This window comes from Leptonychotes weddellii, chromosome 10 (genome assembly GCF_054177405.1).
Source record: "Leptonychotes weddellii isolate Sample4059 chromosome 10, ASM5417740v2, whole genome shotgun sequence".
In the NCBI taxonomy this organism is placed as follows: domain Eukaryota; kingdom Metazoa; phylum Chordata; class Mammalia; order Carnivora; family Phocidae; genus Leptonychotes; species Leptonychotes weddellii.
This window is the reverse complement of record NC_138378.1, coordinates 15,820,911-15,837,149: the sequence shown is the minus strand read 5'-3', so window position 1 is coordinate 15,837,149 and position 16,239 is coordinate 15,820,911. Positions and strand designations below refer to the sequence as shown.

The 16,239-nt window shown below is 41.3% G+C and overlaps 1 protein-coding gene across 1 annotated transcript in view; it reads right to left on the bottom strand.

Annotated features, from left to right (window-relative positions):
- PTPRT (protein tyrosine phosphatase receptor type T) overlaps window positions 1-16,239 on the bottom strand; it is a 337,632-nt gene that overhangs the window by 84,973 nt on the left and 236,420 nt on the right. The gene's annotated exons all lie outside the window — the stretch shown is intronic.

Here is a 16,239-nt window from a genome sequence, read left to right as displayed (position 1 = left end):
CTGAGGGTTCTAGAGGGGAGGGGGGTGGGAGGATGGGTTAGCCTGGTGATTGGTATTAACGAGGGCATGTTCTGCACGGAGCACTGGGTGTTATGCACAAACAATGAATCATGGAACACTACATCAAAAACTAATGATGTACGGTGATTAACATAACCTTTTTATAAAAAATTCACAAAGTTAAGAAAATATATTATCAGCAAGATGTTCTGTATATGGTTCTGCATGTTAATGTAAATAGAATAATATTCAAAATAACTTCAAAGAACATGTTTGGTCAGTTACTTCAAGTAGAAATAATAAAGAAAAGTGAATTGCATAGTTTTGATATTCTTGCCAACATGAAAAGGGCTGGCATTGGGATGGCTCTGGAGAGGAGTTTGAGCAGAGAGAAAAACTGAGATTGTATGAGGAAGGATGTAAGTTATACCTAGAGGGATTGAGCTGCAAGCACAAGAACTGTCAGGTGGCTCCTGCAGGTCATTTCCGTGTTTGGAAGAGTGACAACCAGCGTAGATAAAAATAAATAAAACTGAGTATTGGTAGAGCCATGTTGGATCACCTGCCCCCATCCCAAAACCGTCACTTAAAGGAAAATCTGGGCTACAGATGATGAACTTATCCTCAGAGTAGACCTCAGTTGGTTGGGATTGCTAGCAACTGCGGCAGCCTTCCACCTTGAAAATTCTGGAGTGGTTGAGGAATCAGATATAATGAGGGAAGAATGATTCTAATTAGAAAGGTTGAAAAACTCCCATTATTCTTTGAAGAGTAATGAAAAGTAATGAAAATTATATAGACTTTGACATAAATACACCTGAGTGAGGACCCTGACATCGTCACTTACTGGCTGTGTGACTTTGGGCAAGTTACTTAACCTCTCTGAACCACAGTTTCCATAAAAGCTTTCTGGCTGATTTCACTGAAAAATGAAGATAGGAAAGGAAAACCAAACGTTGTGATTTATAATTGTTAGAAGTGCAATGCATCTGAGGTCAGCACAACAGAAGAAGGGATGGACATGGCCAGGGCCCTCATATATGCTACCCCTCTCTTTCTCCATAACATCTGAAACAGTGTCTTCACATCTCCCCGAATCCCCTCCTGTTTCTCCATGTTCTGTTCTCTACAGTGAGGCATGATAATTTTTCAGAAGTCCAAAGCTGAGCATATCACCTCCCTGCTGAAACCATTTACTGGCTGCCCACTGCCCTTCACCTACATTCCTGATCATTAGCATGGCTTCAAGGTTCTGACTGATCTAGTTTCCACCTCTCTCACCTGCCTCATCTATGTCCCTCTACCCTGTGCTTGCCAGGCTGTAGCCAGGCAAGTTCTTGTCCACCTGAGAACCTGTACATGATGTGTTATTCTCCTGGAATGGTTAATCTTCTTGAACCTTCCAAGGCCAAGAGGACTCCTTTCATCATTCAGAGCTCAGCTCAAAAACCACTTCCTCTTCTAGAACAGACAAACTGATCATGGTAGGGAAAAATATCAGGACTGTGGTCACCTACTGGGTGGAGTGGGGGCAGGGTTTGACTGGGAATGGGCATGAGAGGTCTTCCTAGCCTGCCTTTATATTATTAGGGGTTTGGGCTGCACAAGTATATGGAATTGTTGAACTCATGGACTCGAAAGCTTAGGATATGTGTATTTCTTTATATGCAAATTTTACCTAAAAAACAATAGAACATGGAGCCTGCATTATTGATATGCACAGTGTAGTATTCGGGAAAGGGAGGTGTACTAATGTCTGAAATTTCCTTTGTAATGCATAAAAATTCAAGATGGATTGAGGGATGGATCAATGGGAAATAGGTGATAAAGTAAGTGTGGTAAAATGTTAACAGTAATATTTAGGTGATGAGTAGCAGATGGGTGTTTACTAAAAAAAAAAAAGAAAAAAAATCTTTCTTTGAAGATATCAAAGAAAACATTTCTGTCTGCCCCTCTCCCTATCTGAGAGTATCATGTTAGATCCTAACAATATCACCTTCATGAATTACAATGTATCTTCCTGAACACAGATGTCATCTCCATGAATTACAATAATTAATAGTGATTAATAGATCGAATAATAGTGAAATTATTTAATGTCTAGAATCCTTCTCTAGACTGTAAGCTTCATGAAGGCAGGTGCCATATCTCTGTTGTTTACCACTGCATCTCTAAGATCTAGTGGTTGCTCAGTAAATATTTGTTTAGTAAGTATACCTGCCTTCCTAAAATCCATCTTCTATTTTGCTGATAGACAAGATGCCTGTTTTCAAGGTTCATCTCTCATGCCTTTTTACGTCTATGGTCAGAGTAGCAAGATCTTCATTTCCTGCCTCAGTTTCATCAGCCTTGATGGGTGTAGGGAGCAAGAAGTCACATTTATCCCAAATGCATTTCTTCCCCAGATAGGCTTCTGGTGATTTTAGTTATACCCAGATCCAATGTATTTCTCTCATACTGAAGATTGTCAGCTTCTCTAGAACTCCAGGTTGGGCGGGACATGATCTGGAGTTTCTCATTGTCTCCATGGTTGTGCTCATACTAAAAATCGCCAGCCCAGCATTTTGTGTTGGGTATGCATCAATACACTCCAAGACCCCCAACCTCACAGGAAGATGTGTGATGGGAAGAAAAAACCTTAAATAATGCCCGACACTGAAAACATGGCTTGTCTTATTTTCTCTTTCTCATTCATCAAAATCATAATAAGACAAAGGTATGCAAAATAGTTGCAGAGTAATACTTAGCTAAACTAGAAAAACTCAATTTTGACAGGTTTTACAATCTTCAGGCTGACAGGTGACTTTGTCTTTCACTGATGTGTAAGAAAGAGAAAATGAAATGACTAAACTTGTCTGGGAGAAAATTTAAATGTGCAACAGCTGTTTGAAATGAATTTACCGTTGTACTGGGTGGACAGCAGTCTGCTTTCTCCATTTCAAACTATGCCCCTGGATACTTAAGCAGTTTGTGGATATAATAAACCACTAAGACAACAGCGCATTAACAGAATGGGAATAGCACAGTTTTGGTGTTACAAGACCTGAGTTTTCATCCTGGTTTTGCCACTAAATTGTCTTGCACAATTACTTTCACCTTTGTGGATCTTTTTTTTAAAAGAATTCATTCATGCATTCATTCATTCATTCATTGAGAGAGAGAGTGAGAGTGAGTGTGCGTGCACGCAGGGGAAAGGGAAGAGGGGGAGAGAGAGTGAGAAGGAGAGAATCTCAGGCAGACTCTGTGCTGGGCATGGAACCAACATGAGGCTCAATCCCAGGATCCTGAGATCATGACCCGAGCTGAAACCAAGAGTCAGAAGTTTAACTGACTGAGCTATCCAGGTGCCCCGCCTTTGTGAATCTTAACTTTATTTTTTTAAAAAAGATTTTATTTATTTGACAGGGAGAGACACAGCGAGAGAGGGAACACAAGCAGGGGGAGCGGGAGAGGGAGAAGCAGGCTTCCCGCTGAGCAGGGAGCCCGATGCGGGGGCTGGATCTCAGGACCCTGGGATCATGACCTGAGCTGAAGGCAGATGCCTAACGACTGAGCCACCCAGGCACCCCTGGATCTTAACTTTAAAATCAGGGAGTTGGATTAGACCATTGCTTCTCAAAATTTAATGCACATTATCTGGAGATAGTTTAAAATGTAGATTCTGATTCAGAGGGCCTGTACTCTGGCCTGAGAGTCTGCATTTGTAATGAGCTCCCAGGTGATACTGATACTGCTGGGCCATGGACCTGTACTTTGAATAGCAATGGATTAGAAGATCTCTCTAAGGGAATTTCCAGTTAAATACAATTTATGTATTAACAGCCTAGAGTTGCTCATAAGAAAAGCAGGGGCTCTTGGGTGGCTCAGTCAGTTGGGCAGCCAACTCTTGATTTCAGCTCTGGTCATAATCTCAGGATCCTGGGATCAAGCCCCATGTTGGGCTCCTCACTCAGCATGGAATCTGCTTGAGATTCTCTCTCTCTGCTCCCCACCCCCCACTCAGAGACAGCAAGTGCACTCTCTTTTTCTCTCTAAAATAAATAAACCTTTACAAGAAAAAAGAAAGGCAAACACTATCCTTTCTGCTCTTACTGAATGAATGAGGTACTATAGCTTAGTACTGTTCAAAACCTACCAAACAAAAAATTTCAAGCAACCAGAGCTGATGGCCTTCGCTCTGAAAGAACAGATATCCAACAGTTCTCTCATAAGAGCTAAAAAAGCAGTGTGTACCAAATGTGTGAACCAAGCAATGCATAAGCAGTGTTGTGAACTAATAAAGCACATCACAGTTTAGCCTAGCAGCCCTCAGCTGCTGAATTACTGAAGTTGATCCCTGAAATGGCAATCTACTTTGTTTAATATAGTGGATCCCAATCCTGGTGCTGTACAAGAGTCACTCGGGGAGCATATGAAATAGAGATCTCTTACTTCACACTCTGGACCTAAGAATTCAGGAGCTTTAATTTGGGCCAGTCATGTTCGGGAACTACTGTTATAACCATATGATGGGGGAACAGGGCAATGACTTGGGGCCAGAAAGGAAATTTTGACTCAATTCCTGATGGAAAGATGGTAAAGAAGAGCAATTCCACAAGCCAGCTTCTCCAGAATCCCAGTGGCATATTCTAATGGTAATGAAGGTATATGGGTCACAAGGGAATCACTGTTTTAGAAAAGCAGCCTCTGAATAGGATGGTAAAGCTTTAAGGACCCCTGAAAGTTGCAATGAGAAGTTTTCACTGTAATTCATTTTCTTTCTTTCTTTCTTTTTTTTTTTTGGTCTATAGTAATGCATCAGAAGAACTGGGGTTAAATGCTGGCTGTATTATTTATTAACCAAAGGCTTTTGGTAAATTATCATAACATCGAACATGTCAAGCCATGTAGTAGTCATCTACTGCTACATGAGAAGTGACCCCCAAACTTAGCAACTTAAAATAACAAACATCTGCTACCTCACAGTTTCTGTGGATCAGAAACCTGAGTGCAGCTTTAACAGGTACTTCTGGCTCAAGGTCTTTCATGAGGTGGCGTTCAAGCTGTCCGCTGTGACTATGGTTGCATCTGAAGACTCAATGGGGAGGAATCCAATTCCAAGTTCACTCATGTGATTGTTGGAAGACTGATTTTCTCATGGGATATTGGAGTAAGGGCCTCAGGTCTCTGCAGGCTGTTCGAGGGAGACCTCCCTCAGTTCCTTGCCCAGTGGATCTCTTCCGAGCACAACGCCCAACATGGCAGCTGGCTTCCCGAAGAGCAGGTTAATGCAAGAGTGAGAGAAAGCACCCAAATCGAAGCCACAGTCTTTTTATAACCTAATATTGAAAGTTATATCCTAACACTTTGTCATATTCTATCATTACAAGCCAGTCACTAGACCCAGTGTGCATTCAAGCGAAGGGATTTTTGCATGAATGTGTAACAGGAGGCAAAAATCACTGGGGCTATCACAGAGGCTGCCAACCATAAACTCCAGTGTCACTCCACAATGAGTGAAAGCCCCCAAAATAATGTAAATGAAAGGGGATTTATAGACATTACAGCAATATATATGTATAGGAGTATAATAATTTCTTTCAAGGAGTCCAGTGAAAACTCTCCAGCTAATTTTACTCAGCTTTGCCAAGTGTTCTGAGTCTCTCAGTTAATGAAGGTTCTTTAATTCTTGCAAGGTTCTAAACTACCCTCTCTACACTCTTCCAAAGATTTTCCCACCATCCGATACTTCAAGAGAAACAAATGGTTTAATTTTCCTTACAACATGAATTGCCACTGACAACAATCTTTAATCATTAAAGAGTTAACAGTGCACTTTGAATTGCTTTACCCAGATAAAAAATTCATTCCCTAAGTAAATGAATTAGCCACATAATTGACAGTTCCAGTAATAAAACACTAATTAAGTGATTCTGCTAAGTAAAAGTTGCAATGTGATGAATTTGCTAAACAATGGCCTAACTAATAAATTTCATGCTAAATAAATGGCTTGGAATGGTGACTAAACACTCACCATGTCTAGGGTCAGTCAAAAAAGCAACCATGCTTTTAGAAAACAATGACAGAAATGACTGTACCAGCTAACATCCTTAACAGCATTACACTGGGCTCCTTGCCAAGCAGGTACCAAGTGAATAAGTGTGAATGGGATAGATGTACTAGATTAGGGGGTGGGGGCAGGGAAATCACTATGGGTATAGAATGGGTGAGAAGCCTAAATGAGAACTTGGAATAGTCTAGTATAGTCACACTGGAGTCATAGCACAACCCAGTATTGGGCAAGCAGAGGCAGGATTCAATGCTAGACCTTACTAGGCTAAGTTCGGAATCAGCACCAAGGAGAGACTGGGAGCAGTGGCTTCAAGAGTAGCTGGGAGCAGTGGCTTCAAGAGTGATTTCTATAGATGTGTATGTTTTATCATGGACAAGGAAGCTGAAGGTTATAAAGCTTGCTCTAAGCTTCAGAAGGCTAGCATGGCAGTGGGACTCAGTCCTCATAGGTATAGTGGTATGTGTTGTCCTTTAGAAGCATCTTGGGTTAATCTCATTTACAATGGTGCCTTCTGGAAGGATTTAGATTCAGAGAAGTCCATGCTTCCCTTGGGCTCCACTCATTTGGATTTTCAAATCCTATACAACAAAGAACAATGCAGGCTTTTCATCATTAAAACCTTGTTCTCTAGACCCTTGAGCTGGAACAGGGCCTTGGTTTCCTTGCTTTTCCTTGAACACATCAGGCATCTTGGGAACCTCTAGTAGGAACATCCTTCCCTGATTTTCCCAGACATTGGGACGATCCATAAGGAAATAAAGTTGGAGAAGGGTAAGCAGTGCCTGGGGTGGGGAAAGAAAAATATCAGAAGCACAAAGCCCTCTGGAAGAGAAAGAGAAGGTCGTGAGGGGAGAGACAGCAGGGGCCACACAGTAGTTCTGAAGAGTGCTCCTTCTGTTTTCCAGGCCTGCACTGAATGATGGGAGTCCAAGGAAGCCAGTATTTGGTGATGAGGCCTTTTAAATTAATCATTAAGACAAAGATACCAAGATTAGAGCTTCCAAGAAATGGAGTTGCAAAGTGTACCCCATGTATCTTTCTCAGACTAGTGCAATAGTCTCCCCTCTGGTTTCTCCATCCCCACCATGGGATCAAAACCTGAGTAATCTTAGTCACCTCCATGCTTAAAGGTTCTTGTTGTTCCAGTAACACACAAGAACAACTGGCCGACTAAGAATAGTTAAAAGTGAATCATTGTGATCCATCTTGATCACAAAATTGACACAGTGATTCATTCAACAAATACTCATCAAGCATATATTATATGCCAAGTACTATACTAGTATCCAGGGGTACAGTGGTAGCCAAAAACAGGAGTGGTCTCTGCACTTGGGAGCTTATAGACTAGTGAAGAAGGCAGATGTGAACCAAAAAACTCTTCAGTGAATAAACATTTGCATATATGCTACTTGTGATACCTGCTGAGAAGAACTAGAACACAGTGCTAGTAGAAAAAAAAATGGTCACTGTTTAGATAGGTGATTGGGAAGCCCTCAAAAGTTAACAGTTCATCACAGAGCTGAAGGATAAATAGAGGCCAAACAATGAATGAAGGCAAGAATACTCTGGGAAGAGGGAACAGAATTGTGAAAGTCATGATGTTGGAAAATACTTAGTGTTTTCAAAGCATAGGAAGAAAATCAATATAATTGGATTATAGTGAGAAATCCGGACAGTGGCCAAAGATGAGACCAAAGATATAGATAGGAATCAGATCATTCTGAACCTCATAGCCCATGAGATACATTTTAGCTTCATCCTGGGAACAATAGGAAGCCAGTGTCAGGCTTTTAGCTCGGCAGTGGCATGGTGAAGTTTGCATTTTTAAATTGCAGAACAAGGCTAGGCAAGTAATTATTTTATAAGTAAAGCATAATAAATGATATTGAATTATTAGGCCAACCTCTGCTGATGATCAATTTGAAAGGAGAGTGATGGGACAAAATAAGAAGGGTTATTGATGAGAGAGAGCCCAGGGACAGATGTGCAAGTGCCTGCATTTGCTAGAGCACAGCTGGCTGAAGACTCAGTGGAGGACCACATAGGTTTTCACTGCAGCAGCAGCAGAAGTGACTCTGCTAGTTTGGAATGACTCTCTTACTTTCTGAGCCTCTGTCACATCCGTAGATCTAAAGGAATTTCATCCTACCTAGATCAAAGACCCCGAAGATGAAAGGGGTTTTCACCATGGAAAAACTGAACTGACCCAATGAGATATTAGATGAATAAGGATACTCATTTAAAAAACCAAACATGTCTAAGTATTTTAGGGCATCAAACCGTCAAAATATTGACTGATCAAGAAAATATGGAGCAAGGAGGGAGATCTAATCAATACTTCTGGATTTAACAACAGTCCCAAGAATAGAAAGTCAGAGAGTATCTGTTCTCTTACCACCTGCTTCATTACAAAGAGTTGGTTACACTAGTTGGGTTATAGTGACTATTAATGCTGTAATCAGGTATATGTATATGTGTGAGTGTGGGTGTGGATGTGTATGTAAAATAAAATTTCCATGGGCACCACTATTTTGTGCTGTCACTTTCCTTGAATCTGATATACACAGAGACCATACCTACTTTTTACTGGCCTTATTAACTCCCACTCCAGTAACATTCTCCTCATTGTTGCTAGGGTGATCTTTCCAAAATTAGACTCAACCCTGCCCCTCCACTTCTTAAGATCTATGTTAGCTCCTTGCTGAGAACATAATAAATTGCCAACTTTCAGGTTTTTGAGACTCTTTAAGACATAGTCCTTGATTACCTTTCCAAGTTAGTCTCCTACCACTTAACCTCATGGAACTAACACTCCAAAAGTTCAGAACACTCCTAATTACAAGTCCAAAAGAAGGGACTTCCTGAGAAAAAGGTCAGGGTTGGCTTGACTTCAAGGACAATCAGCACCTTGGACAAAGACCCTAAGTTCTATCTCCACTCTTCACATTTTCTCTCAGGCCCTATGGAGAAGTTAACATTACTGATGTGTTTTAGACACTGTATTTTAGGGAATATATTTACACTTACAAGGAGCTACACAAGAGAGCAAAAGCTCTTTCTAAATTTTGAAAATCTTCAGAGACACTGCTAGACCATGTGCTAGTAATGGAAGAGTTATCAACCTAACCAAGGTAGAAACTGGAGATCTAGAAAATATTCCTATTTATTCTTGATTATATTAGCTAAGTAGACTTTCTCACACCTCTGTGCCCTTGTACATGTACTCTCTTCTTTTAGAACAGTGAGGTGGTTTATCTCCAAGATGACTACCACCGATTCTTGCCCTTCCTGTAGGCATATGCCATCTCCCTGATTAAGAGGTGGAGTCTGTTTCTCTACTCTTAGGCTGGCTGGTAACTGGCTTTAATAATGATAAGCCACAGAAGTGATGTTAGCCAGTTCTGGCCAGCAGAAGTGATGCCTAGTTTTTAAGAGACTGGCATTCCTCCTGGCTTTCTTGGAACACTCACTTTGGGGGACATCAACCATCATGCAAGAAGTCTGATTGCCTTAAGTCTGCCATGCTAGAAGGGAGCCTAAGCTAGATGCACAGGGAGACAGCAATACCAGCTAGTGCCAGATGTTCTAGTCATTTCAACCCAGGGGTCAGATGTGCAAATAGAAGAACTATTTGGGCATTCCATCCCTAGCAGATGCCACTTAAGGAAGAACTGAGGCCCCAGACATATGGACCTCAGATAACTGTCCAGTCATTTCCAGCCATTAAAGTCATTCCAGCTGTCTCCTCATTTTCACACAGACACAAGATATCCCTGCTATGCCTTGCCTAAACTCCTGGCCCACAGAATTTCAAGCAAAATACAATGATTGTTGATTTAAGCCATTAAATGTTCACATGGCATGTTATAAGAAACCAAAGAACAATGACACATTTCTCCCTTTCTGTCTTGACAAACTCATACCACTCATCCTTTAAAATTGAACTCCTCCATGTTTTCCTTGATATCTTGATACAGCCTGGGAAGCCTAGTTCCATTTCCTACTGATATTCTATCAACTCACTTTGGCTTCTTCTCACCTAGTAAACCAACATGGTCCAAAACCCTTCTTTTTACTTAGTAAGTGAGTTGCAATAACTAAAGAAACAGCTCAGCTCCCAGAACAAGGGGTGTAAAGAAGCTACCTCTCTATGACCATAGAAATTGGATCCACCTAATAGGTGCCCATTGTCTCCCAGTACCTTCCCAGACAACTGATGTTCCCATGGCTACTTGAGAGGCCATCCAGCAGTGGAGAACCACAATCTGTTGCTACATCTGCTTCCTATATTTACTATTTTATTTTATTTTTTTTGCTGCTTCTGCTGGCAGAGCCAGAAAGCAGTCCATCTGAGTTTTGCCCTTATTTGTGTGTGGTCTGAAGACTACCAACTGTTTTTCTTTTTCCTAGGATTGGAGGAATGATTGTATCACATTCCCAGACCAGCCAATAGTTGACCACTTGAGGATATTTTGAGTAGCAGTTCCCACTTGTGCTGGAACCATGAAAAGGGACTTGTAAAATTCCTTTGGTTGTTGGCAGACTAGGGATTGGTGGCAGGGGGTGGGAGACATGCTAAGATCTGGATATCAACTGATTGGCAAAAAAAAAATTCTTTGATTCCTTTGTCTGCATATACTCAATTCTGGTTGCAGAAAACAGGACAATAATGTATAGTGTCAGCTGTACCAAGCTCTCTAAATATTCCTTCTTATTCTGTCTTAGTATATAGGATTGCTTTGTCTGAGTCCCATCTGTCTAACACCCAACCACTCATTTATCCATTCAACTAAATAAGCATTTTTGGGTATCAGTTCTGTGCCACACACCACAAGGGGAGGACCTTAAACAAACACATTTGGAAGATGAAGTCAGTGCTGAGAAGAAAAGGGGAACAAAATTCTTTGAAGCACCTAACAAAGGAATCCAATCTGGTCTGGGGAGAAAAGGGTTAGGAATGGAAGAAATCTGTGAGCTGAGATTTAAAGGAGTCAGTCAGGAAAAGAGTATGGGTATAGCCAGATGAGGAGTTTGCAAAACATTTCTGTTAAGTGCTAGAGAGTAAATAATTTAGGCTTTGTGGGCTAGATGGTCTCTGCAGCCATCACTAAACTCTACCGATATAGCACAAAGGCAGCTATATATAGACAGTTTGTAAACAAATAAGCAGAGGTGTGTTCCAATAAAGCTTTATTTACCAAAACAGAGATGGGGCTGCATGTGGCCTATGGGCTGTAGTTTGTGCACCCTGCACGAGACAGAGCAATCGCATGGACAAAGGCCCTGTGGTAGAAAGAGTATAGAAAAGGTGAACCACCGAGAGAAGGTAATATAACTGGAGCTCACAGAGAAGGAGGCAGTGATATGCGAGAGCTTGGGAGAGGTGGACAGTGCAAGACCTGTATGTAAGGTCAGAATGAAGACTGGTTTGTAGCTTAAGAATAATCGGAAGCTACAGAATTGTTTTAAGCCAGGGAAGGATGAGGCAGCATGTTCCAATTTGCATCTGCTTAGTTGTTAAGAAGAACATGGACTAGAGAATGACAAGGATGAATCTGATGATTATTTAGCGGCTGTGGATCTTACTGAGGTAAAAGATGGTGGTAACTCAGACAAAGATGGAGGGAGTGGGTTTTGATGAGTTCTAGCTATGTGGAAGACTTAGAATAATCAAAATGTGGTGTAGAACTGGTTGTTGAGGGTAAGGGAAAGGAACACGTTGAGATGAGTCTGCACTGTATCTATGATGAACGTATCCTTATTGTTACATTGAATGCATCTCCTCTTGCTTTGGTGCTAAGGAACTGAAACCTTATTTTCATTTCCAGCCTCCACACAATTAGAAAGTCAACTTGCATGGTTGGTGAGGTGAAAAGTAAATCACTTGAAGAGAGATGAAGGACATGGATAATGGGCCAGGATGGCTTCCCCTCACCAGACACCACTCTCCTTGCAGATTCCCACACATATCTCTACCAGAGGAATCATGCCAGATCACTGTTGTCTGCCTTCCCTATGGGATTTTTAAGGGAAGAACTGCCTTTTTCTTGTTAACGTCACCAACACTTTGTATTCTGGTTGGGGGAATCGCCTCACTTGAAATCTGTACACTCTAGATGTAGGTATGGGTGACAGATGTATTAGATGTGGTGTGGGTAGTTCTCTCAGTTGAGTCAGGAGCACCTCAATGATACCCTCCTCCAGAAATACATAGAGCACCATTCAGAGAATGATGAGGATTATGATGGGGACAGACAGATTTTGCCTGTCCTTGGCCCTCTGATCTTTTCTTCTACTTCCTCAAATGCTACTTAAAGATGTTCCCTTTCCAAAACTCTACTTCCTGTCTATACTTCATACCTGCTGCCCATCTCTGTGAGCAAAAATTTTAGGTTGGCTCGAACTGTGTGATGGATCCAACCCTATGACTAGACCTTCATCGACTTTCCAAGATATATAATCCACTCCCAACCCACTAACATAAATCAGACTTCAGGTTCTTTGAATTTCTACTTTGAATCAGAAAATTCTGCTTTGAATATTGAGACTCTATCATAATCCAGGCTGAGTAGATAGCCATGAGGCTGCTTAATCCATTAACTTCTTCACACACTCTGAGTTCCATCTCAGAGTCCAGGCGGATGACCAGAATGTTCTGCATTTGGATCACATTCACACAGTCCCTTTTAGAGACCTGTGTTTTGCCCTCAGTTGTGACTACTTCTCTATGGGCACTCCTAATATATAAATCCTGGTTCAACATTCTGGCTCTTCCATTAACTTGCTAAGTGACCCAAGGCAATGTGTTTCATCTCAATGGGCCTCAGTTTCCTTATTCATGGCAAAGTCTTCAATCACCTTATGTACACAATGTAGCAAATATTTTTATCTCTAGGCTGCACCCCTCTGCTGAGCTCCAGGCCCACAGATCCAGCTGCCTACTTGACATCCCTTCAATGACTCAACAGCGCCCTCCAGCCTAACCCGACTAGATGTAAACTCCCCCTCTTCTGCTCCAAATCTGGCCTCTTCCTGTGCTCATGATCTCATTTAATGTCATCACCACCCACTTAGGCTGAATATGAGCAGAAAAGAGAAGATTCTGGACTAAGATCTGGGATGCTTCAATGGTTAGAAGTTGGGAAAAAGAGGATGAATGGATAACAAAGAAGGAGAAGAAATGGCTGGGGAGGAAGGAGGAATACCAGAAAAGGAAAAGCCAAGCAAAGAAAGTGTTTCAAGAAAGATGACGTGCTGATAGGTCTATCATATAAACCCAGGTTCAAACCCAGATTTGACCTCTTGGTAGCTGGGTGCCCTTGAGTAAATTACTTAAATTCTCTGAGTCTCAGTTTCCCTAACCTGCCTCATAGAGTTGTTAAGAATATGAAATGAGGCATGTAAAGTGCTTTGTCCAGTAACTACACATGAAATGTTAGCTAGGAGAATTATTATTTATGCTTTCAACTCATCAAGGCTGTAGCACTGAGCTGAGGGAAAACAAAACAAAAAACCTGGTCTCTAAGCTTGGTTTATTCTGCTACCTAGCAACTATATATTTACACTTTCAACTTCACTTCTTTATCCCTGATTACTTTAACAAGCACTTTCTAAGTGCCCTCTTGTAATTCAGGACTACCTATGAGATATAGAGAACAATCTATTTTCTTCTCAAGATGTAGTGGACTAGCATAAATTGCCCAAAGCAAATTTAGCTTTGTAGCTTTACTGAGGTCTCTTTGAGAAGGAACAGCTGGGCCAGCTCCCTATGAAAGTAAAGGTCCATAGCTGATAAAATGCTGTTCCTACTTATCTACAATGGAAAGCTGAATCTATACAAATCAAAGAGAATATGAGGCCAGCTTTCAACAACATGCAAAGGCGCCTAACACTGGGATCACTCTAATTTCCAAATACGTTGCCCTTCCTGTAAAGTGAATTGAAGTAGGCTACAAATTAAAGACTCTTCTCAGGCAGGTTCCAGCTACCGTTCCAGCCATATCTCTGGCCATATGCTCTCAACACAGGATACTCTGTACTCCAAGCCCCCTTTTCTGAGCCCACCATGATCCTTTCCCAAGCCTTTGTCCCCTCTACCAGGCACAATCTTCCTCTTCCACCTCCCTCAAGTCAAAATCCATTCTCTCACATAGTATTGTCTAGGGCAGAATCAATCACTGGTTAAGCCTATGATGAGTGTTCCTAGGGCACTATATACAGCTTTTCTCTATCACTTATCACATATATTGAAACTAATCCATGTATAAGTCTCCTCTTGGAGGACCATAATATCCTTGAGGGCAGAGACCATGCCTTATTTATTTTTACAACCCCTACATCACTTGGCATACAGTTGGGATTCAATGAATATTTAAAGGAACACCTCAGTTCCCATAACCAGGAGTTGAAAAGCATAATTCAATTTGAGAAGATTCTGTTTAGGCAGAAATTGGATTGGGGGGTCTACAGAAAATGTCTACAGAAGACAAACCATTATTGACCACATTTCATTCATCCAAAGGAGACCATGGGACACAGACTAGAGTGGTCACAGCCCCCAATTCTAGCCCAGGTTCTTTTGCTGGTGACTCAATGAGTGACCCTGAGGAAACTCTCTGGGACTCAATACTTCATGTTTAAGATGGGGAGTTTGGATCAGATGGTGTCTAAGGTAATTTTTAGTTTTGATTTTCTATTATGTCCCTTTTTGAGTTTAATACGCTTCTTTGAAACTTGTGTTAGTTTAACTCGGTGTTTGTGATAGACAGTTTGTCTACTTTTTCAAGGCCACTTAAATTTCCATTTTGCACTTCCAGGGAATAAATAATTCCATTCAACTTTGGGTTGCCAGGAATTAAATAAGTGTGTCCTTTAACCTGTCAGCCAAGTGGATGATTACAAAATATTCAATAATCCCTGTAAAATATTCAGTAAAACTGGAGGTGGCAAGCTTGTAACATTCAATTCTTCTCCTAGATTCAATTTAATCTTGGAGCAACCAGAAAATATAATTTCCTTGCAAACAGAATTTTGTGCATTTTTTTTTTTATTTCTCTTCATGATGTTCCATTGAGCTCTTGGTTTCACTGTGTGACTCATGATTGCTTTTCCTTGTAAATTTCCACTCTTCCATTCTCTTAGGTTGTTTGCTATTCAGACAAAAGGAGAGAAAGCTCCAGAGACTGCTGAGAAAGAATGCCTATAAATGGGGCACAGCTATAAATGGGTTTTAGCAATCTTAAGGCCCAGTACCTCCAAGTGGCAATGCTTTCTTGGTGACTCCACCCTGAGAAATGGGGAGTTAGCTTGTCACCCCCAGTGTGCTGTAACTCTACCATTATCAGAGACAACTTGGTACATAAAGAACAAGGCCTTTGGAGTCTGACAGTCCTAGGCTTTACCTGGAGCCAATGACTCAAACTCGAGTGTGCATCAGCATCACCTGTAAGGCTTGTTAAAAACAGTGATGGCTGGGCCCCACCCCCAGAGCTTTGGCTTCAGTATGTCTGGGGTGGGGCCAAAGAAGTTGCTTCCGAAGAGTTCCCATGTGATGCTGATGTTTCTCATTTGGGGACACTCTGAGAACCACACAATGACTCAGTACTCAGTATCTGTGGACTTCAGTTTCTTTCTCCATAAAATGGGAAGAGTAACACCTGTGATTTAGTGGCGTGGTCTTGGCTGTAGGCATGTCAGATCCTGGTTTTGGTTCCAGCTTTGCTACATAAAGCTATGAGCCTTAGGCAAGTTCCTACTGTTTAAACCTCAGTTTCCTCACTTGTAAATCATCAGGGACAATCATAACACTTATTTAATCTTCCCAAAAAGATAATGCACATAAAACACTCAGCTGGAAACAGGCACATAATTAATGCTCAATAGATGATAGCTGGTATTATGAATAATAATAATCTAATAATTAGTGCATTTTGAGGTTCTAAATTGGGAGGATTAAGTGAGCTCACTGGCTGACAAAACCAGAAATAAAAAATACCTCAGTAGGGTGCAACCACTCTGGAAAACAGTATGGAGGTTCCTCAAAAAGTTGAAAATAGAGCACTACTGGGTATTTACCCCAAAGATACAAATTTAGGGATCCAAAGGGGTACGTGCACCCCGATGTTTATAGCAGCAATGTCCACAATAGCCAAACTGTGGAAAGAGCCAAGATGTCCATCGACAGATGA